The following is a 16,521-nucleotide window of genomic DNA, read 5'->3' as shown; positions in this document are numbered from 1 at the left end:
ACCAATGCCACGCTGCACCACAGACTGTCCAGGAGTTGGCGGATGCTTTAGTCCAGGTCTGGGAGGAGATCCCTCAGGAGACCATCCGCCACCTCATCGGGAGCATGCCCAGGCGTTGTAGGGAGGTCATACAGGCATGTGGAGGCCACACACACTACTGAGTCTCATTTTGACTTGTTTTAATGACATTACATCAAAGTTGGATCAGCCTGTAGTGTGGTTTTCCACCATAATTTTGAGTGTTACTCCAAATCCAGACCTCCATTGGTTGATACATTTGATTTCCATTGATCAATGTTGTGTGATTTCGTTGTCAGCACATTCAACTATGTAAAGAAAAAGTATTTAATAAGAATATTTAATTCATTCAGATCTAGGATGTGTTATTTTAGTGTTCACTTTATTTTTGGGGGCAGTGTATTTAAATCAAATCAGATTATTATGGTCACACACACATACAGTATTTAGAAGATGTTATTGCTGGTGTAGAGAAATGCCTGTGTTCCAAGCTCCAACAGTGAAGTAGTATCTAAAAAATTCACAAAAATGCAAACATTTTTCAATGTTGCACCCCCTTTGAACGGGGCCTTTGAACGTGGTATTTTAGTAGCTGCAAGGGGCACTGGTTCCAAGGCGCACCGATTTGAGTGTGTCAAGAACTGCCACACTGCTTGGTTTTTCACGCTCACAAGTGTCCCGTGTGTATCAAGAATTGTACACCCCCCCCCAAGGGCATCCAGCCAACTTGACACAACTGTGGGAAGCATTGGATACAACATGTGCCAGCATCCCTGTGTAACGCTTTCGACACCGTGAAGAGTCCATGCCCCAACAAATTGAGGATGTTCTGAGGGGGAGGGGGGGGGTTGTTCCTATTGTTTTGTACACTCATTGTATGCTATGATAGTCTATTCTCACACACATGTACACTTACAGTTGAACTAACTAAAACCTGAATTGAGAAAACACACACATTGTATGTTAACAGTCAATATAAAACAAGACATACTCTTAGACATTACAGTCAAATATCCATGTATTTAAATAAAGTACTTGTGTTAAAAGACATATGTAGGGCAAACATACTTTGGGGAAGTCTGTGTGAGAGGTGCCAACACGCTGTGAGATGGGAGTGTAGATATATCCACTTTAGACACTCAGTGGTATGATACAACCCTCCAAAACCAGAGGAGAGGAGTGAGATAAGACCATGTGGGCATATCTGGTAGAAATACATCTCTGTGGTCCTCTTAAAATGATTAAGAAGGGCATGGAGGAGGTACAACATCTAGATCACTTTGAGCACATCTTTGGTTGGCGATAGCGGCCATATTCTGGGTATAGCAGGGTGGCAGTGCTGGGTTAGAGAGTGCTGAGACGGATGGCATCATCGCAGCTTGGTGGTAAATGGCCCTGATGATATCCAGAGGAGGTGGTTGGTTTCACCCTGTGCCCAAATGCCCGCGTGCCCACCAGCCAGCCCCCATCTCTGAGTAAAGATTCCCCCTGTGGCCCAGCCTCCTCGCCAGCCCCTCTCCCCTAGCCAAGTCAGAGGATAGAAGGTAGGGGTTGGCATGCAGAGATGTGGGTGGGGTGGGGTCGGGGGGTGGGGGGCAGGCAGGCTGGGAAAGGATGATATGGAGAGAAATAAAGAAAGAGATGTTAAGGACAGGGCGTGGTTCTGAAAAATGGCCATGAGAAAGCAACAGGAAAAATAGCCCCCCCAAAATATGCCAGTTGGCTATATTTAGTGTGTACTGTACAGTATTGCTAACAGGTACCCAGGGAGGGGTGTTAAGGCATGTTCCCCTCCAATTCACACCACTATGTAGAGGCCCCAGAGTGCTTCGCAGAGCTACCTGTTCCACCGGCAATGACCTGGACACCACAGGTACAACACACACACACATTCTCAGTCAGACAGTAATATTGAGCCTTAGACACTGACAGCTGTTCTTGTTCTGTGTGCTGTATGTGTGCCTCGACATGTGTGTGTGGGTGTGTTTATTTTAATGATGTGTGTGTGTGATACATGGCAAGCCATACAGAGAAGACCAGCTCAGTACAGCTCTGCCGTATGGAGCCTGTCTGCCTGCTGGGCAGCTGATGGATCACTCCTGTGCTGCGAAAAGAGTATCTGGTGTGTGTGTGTTGTGGGGGAAGGGTTTGTCTTTCTGCTGTCCTGACATGTTCATTTAAATGAGTCATTATTGCTTGCTCTGTTGCAGGGCCAAGATGTGCCACACTCCGTGTTTGTGCGAAAGAATGAGGGACAGTTTGTGTGCACATTAGAGAGAGAACAAGAGACAGACAATGAATGCGTATACGTACAGTACATACTACATACCTGTTTTGTGTCTTTTCAAAACAGTGTGTGGTGATTGTTGTCTGTATCAGACTGCAGGTGGGCAGGACCATCGGTGGGCACCAGACCCACCACCGCAGGTGTGGCACAGCATGAACAACCTCAGCCAGCAGTCTGTGTGTGTGAGTCCGTGCGTGTACACACGTACATGCCAGACCTACCAGTCATAAAAGATTAGAGTACAGGGTTAGAATCATACCTGTCATCAGCCAGGAGAAGAAAACCCAGGCACACACGTCACTGTTCCCTCATTGTCTACACAAGCCATCATTATAGGCTTTAGGTATCCATTCGTACTGAATTACTCCATTTGAAACCTGCTAGATGATTGCTTTTATTAGCCGTGTTTTAGTAGGTACAGTTATATACTCCTGTTTCCTCAGTAGTTTAGCATGTAGTGAGTCTTTACTCAGTGCTAGATGAAGAGGCTTAATTAAGGCACTCAAGGAGCACTGAGCGAATCTAAGCTTTCCACAGACACTCTTACATCCTGCCACTCAAATCCAGCAGGAATTCAGTTACCAAGCCCTCTTTTACTGGGTCCACTGTATTTCTATGGAGCCATAACCATAATCACGCCACTGGCATTAATTGGCCAGTAATTGTGGAGTCTCTGCACCTGTGCGATGCTAAATTGTGTGCACTGTGCTGGCACAATGACCCATAATTTTGGTTCATTTCTCTCTCTTTCTTTTTTGTCTCTCCTTCTCACTTCTGTCGGGTTTCCCTCTTTAGTGTGTCGTGGTGATGGGGGAGAGAGCTAGTCTAATCAAATAATTTGTTCAAGGGAATTAGATTTGTTGAGCCGCCTGCCTCTATTAAAAACTTAATAAAGAGTAGAATCAATTTCTAAATCATGTTTGTCGATGTGATACCATCTTCTTGGTAGTCTATAGTCTGATATGTCATCTTCACCTTACAAATTTAGGCAAAAAGATTTTCCCAACCGTTAGATACAACTTACTTGGTTGAGATAGCTAGTTGTTTGAAGTTATAATTGTGGTCATTTTAATACAGAGACAATGATTAGTCAACATGTACAGTAATTCTCTCCAATTCCAGACCTTTCTATAGACGCAAATCATGACTATCTAATTTGTACGGGCATAATTATATTAATTAATGATTATTTTTTCTCAATTAGGCCAATTCATTTATTTATTGAGAAGTATCCACCCTCACATTTGAAATCTGGTTTAGGTTGTCATAGCCATTGTGTTCTGTTCCTCACACAGAGTTCTCTGGGCAACGTTCACACTCAGTTCCTGCTGCGTCTAGAGTCTCTGGACGAGTTTTGGGAGGTTATATATTTATGAAAATACCTGGGTTCTAGTGTAGGCTTGTCCAGGAACACAAGGAATGGACCAACTTGTCATGTATTGTCATATATTGTCATGTCTTGTCCCTGTGCTTTCTCTTCTATTTGTTTCCCCCTGCTGGTCTTATTAGGTTTCTTTCCCTCTCTCTATCCCTCTCTCTCTATCGTTCCTGCTCCCAGCTGTTCCTCATTCTCCTAACGACCTCGTTTACTGTCTCACACCTGTCCCCTATTTTGCACTCTGATTAGGTCTCTATTTCTCTCTCGGTTTCTGCCTCTGTCCTTGTCGGAGTCTTGTTTGCTGTTTGCTGTGTCCTTGTTCCGTCCTGTCGTGTTTTGCCTTATCATCAGATGCTGCGTGTGAGCAGGTGTCTCTGTCCGCTACGGCCCGCGCCTACCCGAAGGGACCTGCATTCTGTTGCCGCTTATCCTGCAATTCCCCTCAACAACTAGAGGATTTATGTTTTCCCCGTTTGGACATTTCCTGTAAAGGATTGTGGATTATGTTATCTCTGTTTGGACTTTAATAAACTCAGTTTCTGTTAAGTCGCTTTTGGGTCCTCACTCACCTGCATAACAGAGGAATCTGACCAAGAATGGACCCAGCGACTACGGATCCTCGCAACTCAGCCGTCGAGATCCAGGGAGCGATGCTCGGCAGACACGAGCAGGAATTGTCTGCTGCTCGGCATGCCGTTGAGACCCTGGCCGCTCAGGTCTCCGACCTCTCAAGACAGTTTCACAATCTCCGTCTCGATCCACCAGCTACTTCCTGGGCTTCCGAGTCTCCGGAACCCAGAATTAATAACCCACCGTGTTACTCTGGGCAGCCCACTGAATGCCGCTCGTTTCTCACCCAGTGTAATATTGTGTTCTCTCTCCAGCCCAACACATACTCAAGGGGTAGAGCTCGTATTGCCTACATCGTATCTCTCCTTACTGGACGGGCTCGTGAGTGGGGCACGGCAATCTGGGAGGCAAGGGCTGAGTGTACTAACGAGTATCAGAACTTTAAAGAGGAGATGATACGGGTTTTTGATCGTTCAGTTTTTGGGAAGGAGGCTTCCAGGGCCCTGGCTTCCCTATGTCAAGGTGATCGATCCATAACGGATTACTCTATAGAGTTTCGCACTCTTGCTGCCTCCAGTGACTGGAACGAGCCGGCGTTGCTTGCTCGTTTTCTGGAGGGTCTCCACGCTGAGGTTAAGGATGAGATTCTCTCCCGGGAGGTTCCTTCCAGCGTGGATTCTTTGATTGAACTCGCCATCCGCATAAAACGACGGGTAGATCTTCGTCACCGAGCTCGTGGAAGAGAGCTCGCGTTAACAGTGTCCCCCTCTCCGCATCACTACCATCTCCCCCACTGGCTCAGGTGTTGAGCCCATGCAGCTGGGGGTATTCGCATCTCGACTAAGGAGAGGGAACGGAGAATCACCAACCGCCTCTGTCTCTATTGCGGTTCCGCTGGACATTTTGTCATTTCATGTCCAGTAAAAGCCAGAGCTCATCAGTAAGCGGAGGGCTACTGGTGAGCGCTACTACTCAGGTCTCTCCGTCAAGATCCTGTACTACCTTGTCGGTCCATCTACGCTGGACCGGTTCGGCAGCTTCCTGCAGTGCCTTGATAGACTCTGGGGCTGAGGGCTGTTTTATGGACGAAGCCTGGGCTCGGGAACATGACATTCCTCTCAGACAGTTAGGGGAGCCCACGGCCATGTTCGCCTTGGATGGTAGTCCTCTCCCCAGTATATTATGTGAAACACTACCTTTAACCCTCACAGTTTCTGGTAACCATAGTGAAACCATTTCTTTTTTGATTTTTCGTTCACCTTTTACACCTGTTGTTTTGGGTCATCCCTGTCTAGTGTGTCATAATCCTTCTATTAATTGGTCTAGTAATTCTATCCTATCCTGGAACGTTTCTTGTCATGTGAAATGTTTAATGTCTGCTATCCCTCCTGTTTCTTCTGCCCCCTCTTCACAGGAGGAGCCTGGTGATTTGACAGGGGTGCCGGAGGAATATCATGATCTGCGCACGGTCTTCAGTCGGTCCAGGGCCACCTCCCTTCCTCCTCACCGGTCGTATGATTGTAGTATTGATCTCCTTCCGGGGACCACTCCCCCCCGGGGTAGACTATACTCTTTGTCGGCTCCCGAACGTAAGGCTCTCGAAGATTATCTGTCTGTTGCTCTCGACGCCGGTACCGTAGTGCCTTCTTCCTCTCCCGCCGGAGCGGGGTTTTTTTTTGTTAAGAAAAAGGACGGCACCCTGCGCCCCTGCGTGGATTATCGAGGGCTGAATGACATAATGGTTAAGAATCGTTATCCGCTTCCCCTTATGTCGTCAGCCTTCGAGATTCTGCAGGGAGCCAGGTTCTTTACTAAGTTCGACCTTCGTAACGCTTACCATCTCGTGCGCATCAGGGAGGGGGACGAGTGGAAAACGGCGTTTAACACTCCGTTAGGGCATTTTGAATACCGGGTTCTGCCGTTCGGTCTCGCTAATGCTCCAGCTGTCTTTCAGGCATTAGTGAATGATGTACAGAGAGACATGCTGAACATCTTTGTTTTCGTTTACCTTGACGATATCCTGATTTTTTCACCGTCACTCCAGATTCATGTTCAGCACGTTCGACGTGTTCTCCAGCGCCTTTTAGAGAATTGTCTTTATGTGAAGGCTGAGAAGTGCGCTTTTCATGTCTCCTCCGTCACATTTCTCGGTTCTGTTATTTCCACTGAAGGCATTCAGATGGATCCCGCTAAGGTCCATGCTGTCAGCGATTGGCCCGTCCCTAAGTCACGTGTCAAGTTGCAGCGCTTTCTCGGTTTCGCGAATTTCTATCGGCGTTTCATTTGTCATTTCGGTCAAGTGGCAGCCCCTCTCACAGCCCTTACTTCTGTCAAGACGTGCTTTAAGTGGTCCGTTACCGCCCAGGGAGCTTTTGATCTCCTCAAGAAGCTTTTTACATCCGCTCCTATCCTTGTTACTCCTGACGTCACTAAACAATTCATTGTCGAGGTTGACGCGTCAGAGGTGGGCGTGGGAGCCATTCTGTCCCAGCGCTCCCATTCTGACGGTAAGGTCCACCCTTGCGCGTATTTTTCTCATCGCCTGTCGCTGTCGGAACGTAACTATGATGTGGGAAACCGCGAACTGCTCGCCATCCGCTTAGCCCTAGGCGAATGGCGACAGTGGTTGGAGGGGGCGACCGTTCCTTTTGTCGTTTGGACCGACCATAAGAACCTTGAGTACATCCGCTCTGCCAAACGACTCAATGCGCGTCAGGCTCGTTGGGCGTTGTTTTTCGCTCGTTTCGAGTTCGTGATTTCTTATCGTCCGGGCACTAAGAACACCAAGCCTGATGCTTTATCCCGTCTCTTCAGTTCTTCTGTAGCCTCTACCGACCCCGAGGGGATTCTCCCTGAGGGGCGTGTTGTCGGGTTGACTGTCTGGGGAATTGAGAGACAGGTAAAGCAAGCACTCACTCACACTCCGTCGCCGCGCGCTTGTCCTAGTAACCTTCTTTTCGTTCCCGTTTCTACTCGTCTGGCCGTTCTTCAGTGGGCTCACTCTGCCAAGTTAGCTGGCCACCCCGGCGTTCGGGGTACGCTTGCTTCTATTCGCCAGCGGTTTTGGTGGCCTACTCAGGAGCGTGAGACGCGCCCTTTCGTGGCTGCTTGTTCGGACTGCGCGCAGACTAAGTCAGGTAACTCTCCTCCTGCCGGTCGTCTCAGACCGCTTTCCATTCCCTCTCGACCATGGTCTCACATCGCCTTAGACTTTATTACCGGTCTGCCTTCGTCAGCGGGGAAGACTGTTATTCTAACGGTTGTCGATAGGTTCTCTAAGGCGGCTCATTTTATTCCCCTCGCTAAGCTTCCTTCCGCTAAAGAGACGGCACAAATCATCATTGAGAATGTGTTCAGAATTCATGGCCTTCCGTCAGACGCCGTTTCGGACAGAGGTCCGCAATTCACGTCTCAGTTTTGGAGGGAGTTTTGTCGTTTGATTGGGGCTTCCGTCAGTCTCTCTTCCGGTTTTCATCCCCAGTCTAACGGTCAAGCAGAACGGGCCAATCAGACTATTGGTCGCATCTTACGCAGTCTTTCCTTTCGAAACCCTGCGTCTTGGGCAGAACAGCTCCCCTGGGCAGAATACGCTCACAACTCGCTTCCTTCGTCTGCGACCGGGCTATCTCCTTTTCAGAGTAGCCTTGGGTACCAGCCCCCTCTGTTCTCGTCCCAGCTCGCCGAGTCCAGCGTTCCCTCCGCTCAGGCTTTTGTCCAACGTTGTGAGTGCACCTGGAAGAGGGTCAGGTCTGCACTTTGCCGTTATAGGGCGCAGACTGTGAGAGCCGCTAATAAGCGTAGGACTAAGAGTCCTAGGTATTGTCGCGGTCAGAGAGTATGGCTCTCCACTCGTAACCTTCCCCTTACGACAGCTTCTCGCAAATTGACCCCGTGGTTCATTGGTCCGTTCCGTATTTCTCAGGTCGTTAATCCTGTCGCAGTGCGACTTCTTCTTCCGCGACATCTTCGTCGCGTCCACCCATTCTTCCATGTCTCCTGTGTCAAGCCTTTTCTTCGCGCCCCGTTCGTCTGCCCCCCCCCCCGTCCTTGTCGAGGGCGCACCTATCTACAGGGTCCGGAAGATTATGGACATGCGTTCTCGGGGACGTGGTCACCAGTACTTAGTGGATTGGGAGGGGTACGGTCCTGAGGAGAGGAGTTGGGTTCCATCTCGGGACGTGCTGGACCGTTCGCTGATCGATGATTTCCTCCGTTGCCGCAAGGATTTTTATCATATTTACATTGGTCTCATCTCCCACACAAGCCTTTAAATGCTGTGACACCCTGTGGAGATTGGGCCTTAGTGATCAGGTTACACTGTAAACTTGCTATCATTTGATTGGTCAAAGGTGGTTGGTTATATGGTTGAAAGGTTACACCTTCAGATGTTATAAATGGAATTAAATGCCTTTGTTTTCTCTCTTATCCCGTATCAGGTCCACGGAGGAAGGTTGTATGATCAATTCGAATTGCCTCGGCTTCTAGGCTTCTGGCCTAGTGTTACGGATACAGTTATCCTGTGTGTGTGTGTATCCTGTGTGTGTGTTTCTTTTCTCTCCTTCTCCCCTCACAGGTGGAAATCATCACTCCCCAATCAGTCAACAATCAATCATCAATCAGAAGACACACCTCCTCCTATTTCCTGACCTATCACAGTTCCTTCCCCATGGTTGAAAACCCCCATCATTTGTTTGTTCATGAGCTCAGCTCAATCTCTCTGTAAATGCCATGTCTGTAGGTCTCTGTGTTTCACTCTCGCTTTGTGTCTTAAACCTCTCTTTTGTTTAAAGCACCTCCATAGCACTTTGTCATCACCTGTGAGTATTGTTTTTGGTTATGGTGTTTGTTTGTTGCTGGTGGGAAAAGGGGGAAACCAAGACATAGTTAGCTGTTGTTAATGTAGGCTAGTCTAGCTTAGGGGTGTGTTATTGTATATTTATTGTTTCTTTCCTTGGGTCCAGCTCAGCCCCTTTTCCTGCTCCCCCCATTACCGTGTGTTTATAAATAAACCTAGAGTTTGACGGTAGATTTCTGTTGTCGTGGTTATTTCGTGCACACTTTTACTTTGTCACAATAATAATTTGCATGAGTTATGTTACGGGTCTCATTACCATCCCCCCTAGACTGTCGGGCCAAAAGGGATTCGTAACACCTAGTAAGCATCTCTTTGTCCATGCTTTGCCTTGTAAGTTAACCTCAGAATCTATATGACTAGAATAATGCTTTGTTAATGTCAGTATTGCCTTGTAATGGATGGATTAACAACATTGCATTCACTCCACATCACCAGCCAGTATAACAAAGTGAAAAGAAGGTAGCCTGATCTTTGTGGCCTAAATAAAAAATTAAATATGTAAGATTTTGGCAATATCATGTTCTGGGTGTGCTTGTCACCGGCAGGGACTGGAGAGTTTGTCAGGATCAAAACAAATATGAAAGGAGTCTTCTGAATACCTAACAACATTGGGATAGAGTTGTCTTTTTTACCGGGACAAATACACACATTTTAAAGCCAAAGATAGACCAGAATGGCTTTTAAAGAGGTGTTGAGTGGCCCAGTCCTGACTTAAAACTGTCTGAAAATCAGAGACCAGGTTTACATATTTCTGTCCATCAATGATTGCCAAATAAATTTACTGAGCCTGAGCAATTTTGACAAAAACAATGAACACCTTTCAAATATTGAGTTTAACCCCCTTTTGCCCTCAAAACATCCTAAACTCCTCGGGCATGACCTCTACAAGATGTCAAAAGTGTTTCACAGGGATTCTGTCCCATGTTGACTCCAATGCTCCTCAGAGATATGTCAAATTGGCTGGTAGTGTATCTCTACTCCAAATAGCTCGTTCCATCTTATCCCACAGATGCTCAATTGGATTGAGATCTGGTCACTGATCTGGTCTGAATTCACTTTCATGTTCATGGAACCATTCTTGGGCAATCCAAGCCTTGTGGCATTATCCTGCTGAAAAACGAAATTCGCAGATGGAAACACTGCTGCCATGAAGGGATTGACATGATTGGCAATGATGTTCAGATCACAGGAGGTTGCTAAGGGGAGAACGGCTCATAATAATGGCCAGAACCGAGCAAATGGAATGGCATCAAACACCTGGAAACCATGCGTTTGATGTATGTGTTACCATTCCAATAATTCTGCTCCAGTCATTACCACAAGCCCGTTCTCCCCAATTAAGGTGCCACAAACTCCTGTGGTTCAGATATCCTGTGGCATTCAAACGCTGCTCCACTTTTATCAAGGGGCCCAATGTGTGCCTTGAAAACACACCCCACACCATCACACAACAACCACCAGCCTGCAATGTTGACTCGCGGCATGATGGATCCAAGTACTCATGTGTTTTTCTCCGTACCCTAGTCCTCCCATCAGTCTGAAACAGCCATCAGACCAGGCAGTTTTTCCAGTTTCGTTCCTTAGCCCACTGCAACCAAAGTTTCTTGTTTACTACTGAAAGAAGTGGAACTCTAAGGTCGTTGGCTGCCATACCCAGTTCGTGTTAAAGTATGACAAGTTGTGCATTCTTTTATTGGTCTTTGGGCACCAATGTTGTACTGGACTGTCAGTTGAATAACTGTAACCCGTATGTTGCTCTGAACAATGTGGCATGTGTACTCTGTATTGAATGACGGCACACTGTGCTTCAGTATTTCTTAACCGCTTCCTCCTCCCCACATTTGGTCTATCAACTGATCTGACTCAATTTGATAAGCAAACACAGAGTATTGAGGAAACTTGGCTTCCACCTACCATATTCTGTCATGTCTGTGATCACAGACAAATTAAATATGTACAGTGCCTTCAGAAAGTCTTTACACCCCTTAACTGTTACAGCCTGAATTTAAAATGTATGAAATGTAGATGATTTTGGTACTGGCCTACACACAAAACCCATTTAATGTCAGACTGGAATTATGTTTTTGGAATATTTTACAAATTAATAAAAAATTCAAAGCTCAAATGTCTTGATTCAATAAGTATTCAACCCTTGTGATACGGCAAGCCTAAACAAGTTCAGGAGTAGAAATGTGCTTAAAAAGTCTGATAATAAATTGCACGGACTCAATCTGTGTTGCATGGGCTAAATAGTGTTGAACTTATTGGTGACTGGGGGGGCAGTATTGAGTAGCATGGATGAATAAGGTGCCCAGAGTAAACTGCCTGCTACTCAGCCATAAAAGCTAGAATATGCATATAATAGTATAGTATATTAGTATATTTGGATAGAAAACACTCTGAAGTTTGTAAAACTGTTTGAATGATGTCTGTGAGTATAACATAACTCATATGGCAGGCGAAAACCTGAGAAGAATCCAACCAGGAAGTGGGAAATCTCAGGTTTGTAGTTTTTCAACTCATTGCCATTCCAATATACAGTGTCTGTGGGGTCATGTTGCACTTCCTACAGCTTCCTGATGTCAACAGTATTTAGAACCTTGTTTGATGCTTCTACTGTGAAGGGAGGCCGAATGAGAGGGGATGGTACGAGGTGTCTGGCAGATTGCCACGAGTTCGTGACGCGCGGTCATGTGAAAGTTAGCTTGCTTTCCATTGCTTTTCTACAGACAAAGTAATTCTCCTGTTGGAACATTATTGAGGATTTATGATAAAAACATCATAAAGATTGATTCTATACTTCGTTTGACATGTTTCTATGGCCTGTAATATAACTTTTTGGACTTTCCGCCCAACTTTTCGCCTGGACTTGCACGTGTCTTTGAATTTGTTTACCAAACACCCTAACAAAAGGAGGTATTTGGACATAAATTATGAACTATCGAACAAATCAAACATTTTTTTGTGGAACTGGGATGCCTGGGAGTGCATTTTGATGAAGATCATCAAAGGTAAGTGAATATTTATAATTCTATTTTTGACTAATGTTGACTCCAATACATGACGGATATCTCTTTGGCTGTTTTGGTCTCTGAGCGCCATACTCAGATTATTGCATGGTATGCTTTTTCCGTAAAGCTTTTTTGAAATCTGACACCACGGTTGCATTATGCAGAAGTGTATCTAAATTTCCATGTACAATAGTTGTATCATTTATCAATGTTTATTATGAGCATTTCTGTAAATTGATGTGGCTCTCTGCAAAATCACCGCATGTTTTGGAACTACTGAAAGTAACACGGCAATGAAAAATTAGATTTTATATATAAATATGCACTTTATGGAATAAAACACACATGTATTGTGTAACATGATGTCCTATGAGTGTCATCTGATGAAGATCATCAAAGGTTAGTGATTCATTTTATCTATATTTCTGCTTTTTGTGACTCCTCTCTTTGGCTGGAAAAATCGTTGTGTTCTTCTGTGACTTGGTGGTAACCTAACATAATCGTTTGGTGTGCTTTCGCTGTAAAGCCTTTTTAAAATCAGACACTGTGGCTGGATGAACGAGAATTGTATCTTTAAAATGCTTGAGGAATTTGAATTATGAGATTTTTGTCGTTTTGAATTTGGCTCCTTGCCCTTTCACTGGCTGTTGGCGGGGTGGGACGCTTCCGTCCCGAATATCGCAGAGAGGTTTATGATTTTTATGATTTTTGAATGGCTACCTCTTCCCTGTACCCCACACATACACTTATCTGTAAGAAATTAATGCAGGGAAACTTAAATCAGTTCTACCAAATTTCTATCAACATGTTAAATGTGCAACCAGAGGGAAAATAATTCTAGATCACATGTACTCCACACACAGAGACGTGTACAAAGCTCTCCCTCACACTCCATTTGGTAAATACGACCACAACTCTATCCTCCCGATTCCTGCTTACAAGCTCAAATTAAAGCAGGAAGCACCAGTGACTCGGTCTATTAAAAAGTGGTCAAATGATGCAGATGCTAAACTACAGAACTGTTTTGCTATCACAGACTGGAATATGTTCCGGGATTCTTCCGATGGCATTGAGGAGTACACCACATCAGTCACTGGCTTTATCAATAAGTGCATCGAGGACGTCGTCCCCACAGTGACTGTACGTACATACCCCAACCAGAAGCCATGGATAACAGGCAACATTCACACTGCGCTAAAGGGTAGAGCTGCTGCTTTCAAGGTGCGGGACTCTAACCCAGAAGCTTACAGGAAATCCTGCTATGCTCTGCGATGAACCATCAAACAGGCAAAGCGTCAGTACAGGGCTAAGATTGAATCATACTACACCGGCTCTGACTCTCGTCTTATATGGCAGGGCTTGCACATTATTACAGACTACAAAGGGAAGCACAGCTGTGAGCTGCCCAGTGACACAAGCCTACCAGACGAGCTAAATCATTTCTATGCTCGCTTCGAGGCAAGCAACAAAGAGGCATGCATTAGAGCATCAGCTGTTCCGGCCGACTATGTGATCACGCTCTCCGTAGCCAACGTGAGTAAGACCGTTAAACAGGTCAACATACACAAGGCTGCAGGGCCAGACGGATTATCAGGACGTGTGCTCCGGGCATGTGCTGACCAACTCGCAGGTGTCTTCACTGACATTTTCAACATGTGCCTGATTGAGTCTGTAATTCCAAAATTCTTCAAGCAGACCACCATAGTCCCTGTGCCCAAGAACAAAAAGGCAACCTGCCTAAATGACTACAGACCCATAGCACTCACGTCCATAGCCATGAAGGGCTTTGAAAGGTTGGTAATGGCTCACACCAACACCACTTTCCCAGAAACCCTAGACCCACTCCAGAGATGGACACCTCGCTTCACGTTCCTAGGAAACTATGCAGTTTTTTGTTTTTTTTACGTGTTATTTCTTACATTAGTACCCCAGGTCATCTTAGGTTTCATTACATACAGTCGAGAAGAACTACTGAATATAAGATCAGCATCAACTCACCATCAGTACGACCAAGAATATGATTTTCGCGATGCGGATCCTGTGTTCTGCCTTTCAAACAGGACAACGGAATGGATCCCATGCGGCGACCCAAAAAAACGACTCCGAAAAAGAGGGAAACGAGGCGGTCTTCTGGTCAGACTCCGAAAAAGGGCACATCGTGCACCACTCCCGAGCATTCTTCTCGCCAATGTCCAGTCTCTTGACAACAAGGTTGATGAAATCTGAGAAGGGTAGCATTCCAGAGGGACATCAGAGACTGTAACGTTCTTTGCTTCACGGAAACATGACTCACTGGAGAGACGCTATCGGAGGCGGTGCAGCCAGCGGGTTTCTCCACGCATTGCGCCGACAGAAACAAACATCTTTCTGGTAACACGAGAGGCAGGGGCGTATGCCTTATGGCTAACGAGACATGGTGTGATGAAAGAAAAATACATGAACTCAAATCCTTCTGTCCACCTGATTTAGAATTCCTCACAATCAAATGTCGACCACATTATCTACCAAGGGAATTCTCTTTGATTATAATCACAGCCGTAAATATCCCCCCCCAAGCAGACACATTGATGGCTCTGAACGAACTTTATTTGACTCTTTGCAAACTGGAATCATCCGGAGGCTGCATTCATTGTAGCTGGGGATTTTAACAAGGCTAATCTGAAAACAAGACTCCCTAAATTTTATCAGCATATCGATTGCGCAACCAGGGGTGGAAAAACCTTGGATCATTGTTACTCTAACTTCCGCGACGCGTATAAGGCCCTGCCCCGCCCTCCTTTCGGAAAAGCTGACCACGACTCCATTTTGTTGATCCCTGCCTACAGACAGAAACGGAAAAAAGAAGCTCCCACGATGAGGTCTGTCCAACGCTGGTCCGACCAAGCTGACTCCACACTCCAAGACTGCTTCCATCACGTGGACTGGGATATGTTTCGTATTGCGTCAGATAACAACATTGACGAATACGCTGATTCGGTGTGCGAGTTCATTAGAACGTGCATTGAAGATGTCGTTCCGATAACAACGATTAAAACATTCCCTAACCAGAAACCGTGGATTGATGGCAGCATTCACATGAAACTGAAAGCACGAACCACTGCTTTTAATCAGGGCAAGGTGACTGGTAACATGACCGAATACAAACAGTGCAGTTATTCCCTCCGAAAGGCTATCAAACAAGCTGAGCGTCAGTACAGAGACAAAGTAGAATCTCAATTCAACGGCTCAGACACAAGAGGCATGTGGCAGGGTCTACAGTCAATCACGGACGACAAGACGAAAACCAGCCCAGTCACGGACCAGGATGTCTTGCTCGCAGGAAGACTAAATAACTTTTATGCCCGCTTTGAGGACAATACATTGCCACTGACATGGCCTGCAACGAACTCTCCTTCACTGCAGTCGAGGTGAGTAAGACATTTAAACGTTTTAACCCTCGCAAGGTTGCAGGCCCAGACGGCATCACCAGCCGCGCCCTTAGAGCATGCGCAGACCAGCTGGCCGGTGTGTTTACGGACATATTCAATCAATCCCTATACCAGTCTGCTGTTCCCACATGCTTCAATAGGGCCACCATTGTTCCTGTTCCCAAGAAAGCTAAGGTAACTGAGCTAAACGACTACCGCACCGTAGCACTCACTTCCGTCATCATGAAGTGCTTTGAGAGACTAGTCAAGGACCATTTCACCTCCACCCTACCTGACACCCTAGACCCACTCCAATTTGCTTACCGCCCAAATAGGTCCACAGACGATGCAATCTCAACCACACTGCACATTGCCCTAACCCATCTGGCCAAGAGGAATACCTACGTGAGAATGCTGTTCATCGACTACAGCTCGGCATTCAACACCATAGTACCCTCCAAACTCGTCATCAAGCTCGAGACCCTGGGTCTGGACCCCACCCTGTGCAACTGGGTACTGGACTTGCTGAAGGGCCGCCCCCAAGAGGTGAGGGTAGGCAACAACATCTCCACCCCGCTGATCCTCAACACTGGGGCCCCACAAGGGTCTGTTCTGAGCCCTCTCCTGTACTCTCTGTTCACCCACGACTGCGTGGCCACGCACGCCTCCAACTCAATCATCAAGTTTGAGGACGACACAACAGTGGTAGGCTTGATTACCAACAACGACGAGACGGCCTACAGGGAGGAGGTGAGGGCCCTCGGAGTGTGGGGTCAGGAAAATAACCTCACACTCAACGTCAACAAAACTAAGGAGATGATTGTGGACTTCAGGAAACAGCAGAGGGAACACCCCCCTATCCACATCGATGGAACAGTAGTGGAGAGGGTAGCAAGTTTTAAGTTCCTCTGCATACACATCACAGACAAACTGAATTGGTCCAGACATCACAGACAGCATCGTGAAGAAGGCGCAGCAGCGCCTCTTCAACCTCA

The sequence above is a fragment of the Oncorhynchus gorbuscha genome, linkage group LG06 (genome assembly GCF_021184085.1).
Source record: "Oncorhynchus gorbuscha isolate QuinsamMale2020 ecotype Even-year linkage group LG06, OgorEven_v1.0, whole genome shotgun sequence".
Lineage (NCBI taxonomy): Eukaryota > Metazoa > Chordata > Actinopteri > Salmoniformes > Salmonidae > Oncorhynchus > Oncorhynchus gorbuscha.
This window is presented reverse-complemented; position numbering follows the sequence as displayed.